At 28.5% G+C, this 2,814-nt stretch overlaps 1 non-coding gene across 1 annotated transcript; it reads right to left on the minus strand.

Moving 5' to 3' along the window:
• Window positions 1–2,515: 2,515 nt before the first annotated feature.
• Window positions 2,516–2,588, minus strand: TRNAF-GAA. The gene has a single exon. It is a non-coding gene; the product is annotated as a tRNA-Phe (tRNA).
• Window positions 2,589–2,814: the final 226 nt, after the last annotated feature.

A 2,814-nucleotide genomic window follows, 5' to 3' on the forward strand; every position in this document is an offset into this window, starting at 1 on the left:
TGGTGATCGGAAACAGTCAGCGTCAAAGTCAGACGGTAAGCAATATAATTATTAGTCAACAAAAAGGTCATCTATCAATAGTCCAAATCTGTCGTTAGGGTTGGATCAAATGATTGGCTTTCCTTGGAATGTTTGTCATGGAAAATCACCTCTTACACAAGTTCAATTCCCAAGATAATCTTATACTGCATTATTTCAAAAATTGACTTTTGAAAAATTAAAATTTCCTACTTGGCCAAAATTAATTAATTAAGTACCTCATTTTTTTGTTACAAACTTACAATAGAAGTAGCTTTTCACTTGTATTAATTTGTTTGGTCAAATTCAATTTCGTGGAGGAAAAAAATGATTTTAGAAGAAGAAGAATTTTAATATTTTTACTCAAAAATAAAATAATTTTAATGTTTTTTATATATAATTAACTCTTGATGTATAATATACAAATTGTATATTATGAGTGTAGTATAATTTGAACTCATTAGAGATGCCAAAAGGGTGGCTTTCGCATGCCAACCAATGCCACTTGCCTACTGTACACGGACAAGTCCCTCAGCACTTAACCCATTAAATTGACTAGCTGAAAAAATTAGTTCAAACCATGTTAGCCAGTGATGAATAAAACGTTTTTTTTATAAATAAAGTAGAAATCATTATAAAGTAAGTTAAATAATAAATAGTGATTAGCTTGACATACCTTGTTTTACCTCCTTATATATATTGTTCTGGGCTAATATTTTGATTCATACATATAACCAAGTTATTTTTCTTACACTCAACTTTTTTTCCACACCAAACATATTTTTAAAAAATTTAACATTATCCTTTTTTACTTCTTCTTAAATTATGGTCTTATACATCTAATAGGTTAATTATGTTAAAAAATAATTAATATTGCTATATATAATACTAAAATTTTTAATGTATATTTAATATACATATAAGTTTACATAATAAATCTTATAACAATTATTTTTGATCTAATAATATATTTTTTTACATATATAAACTTTTATTAACCCATACAAATTGGGACCATACAGATCATGAGTTCATACAATTTGATCTTACGGATTATTAATTTGTAAGTTATACGAATAAAAGGAAAAAAAAAAGAAACAAAGAAGAAATATATATATATATATATATATATATATATATATATATATATATATATATATATATTTTTTTTTTTTTTTAAATATGTTAGATCTAGAAAGAATAACCCACAACCAATTTAAACCAAATGTTGATCTAAAAAACATAAAGCCCAAAACATGATCTCATGGATAACAGTCCAACACACAATTTCAATGGGGAACCTTCCCTATAGTGTATTAGGGCTACCACAAGCACAAGGCTGTTATGGCACCAGATTATGACCAAACTCCTTCGTATTGCATAGGAGTGTATTAGGGCTACCACAAGCACAAGCTAGGCTGTTATGGCCCCCAAAAGTTACGGGATTCCAGAAAAAGATAGGAAGAGAATAAAGTGGGAAAAAAATAAATAGAAAAGCAAACAAATCTATGTTCATAATCAGCCACAGTTTATACTCTCCTATGCAATATCATCGTTTGGGAGTCGTCGTTTTCGAGTATTGATCATCTAGTACTTGAAAATTTTCAAACAAAAAAGTTTAAGGATAAAAAAGTGTTGCACGCTTATCCTTTTTTTCGAGATGTTTGATACAAAGAAAAGAAAAAAGTGCGATATATATACGATATATGAAAATAGAAAAAAAATAAAAAGAGAAATAAGAAAAAGATAAGAAAGGTAGTTTTTTTTTTCATTTTTAAAGAGAAATAAAAAATATGTGATGTCTCCACACCTTTTTATTTTATATTCACCTATTTCTTTTCTTTTTTTTATTTATTTCTTATATACAGTCTCTCTATTTCTTCCTCCTCTTTCTTAATTCATCTTCATTTCATATCTACCAAACAAATCATTTGTGAGTATCTCATTGCTACTAGAAATTTCTTCAAGAAAATACACATGCACGTTGTTTTCTTTTTTCACCTTTTTCTCCGTACAGTTGTCCCTTGGATGAGTTTTTAAACGAGAGTACAGCAACCCAGTTATCAAATAATGTGAGCGTAATAGTGTGAGATAAAGTATAATTAATCAAGTGATGTGAAACTCGCGAAAACAAGGAACACTCATTGTAAGCTTTTGGGGTTGAGGACAAACACGCGGAAAAATAAAAAGGGTACAAACACACTACAGAGTTACACACTACTTGTGCTTAATTATTAGTATGATGACAAGCTTTTCTGGCTATTGCTTGCTGGTACGCAAATATTTATCAGTTTTTTTTTACTTTTTTCTGACACTGTTGCTTATGAATCTAACAAGATCTATGTCAAGAGTCATTAAAGAAAAAGCATTCATGAATGCTTTTCGTACCATCTCTATTTTTCAATGATTACTGTAGCCCTTTGGTTTGACAGAAGGAGGAACAACAAATAAGAGTAAAAAATGAACAAAATAACTGATAGGAAAAAATTAATAAATATGCGGTGAGCGTGGATCGAACACGCGACCTTCAGATCTTCAGTCTGACGCTCTCCCAACTGAGCTATCCCCGCTAATATTTTTAAGTTACTTTTTTATTAAGATATTAAATTTTAGACAGGACCAGAATTACAAGAATGCATAAATTCGTATATAATGTAAAATTTTAAGAAATTAATCGAAAATTTAAATATATGTCTTGAAATAAATTATGTTGCACACTTTTTAATTTTTTATTTAAACAGTATATTTCTAAAGATTCTTCTGAATTTCAATCTTGAAACTTGTTGGCTAAAGATT

The sequence above is a fragment of the Glycine soja genome, chromosome 6, assembly GCF_004193775.1.
Source record: "Glycine soja cultivar W05 chromosome 6, ASM419377v2, whole genome shotgun sequence".
NCBI lineage: Eukaryota > Viridiplantae > Streptophyta > Magnoliopsida > Fabales > Fabaceae > Glycine > Glycine soja.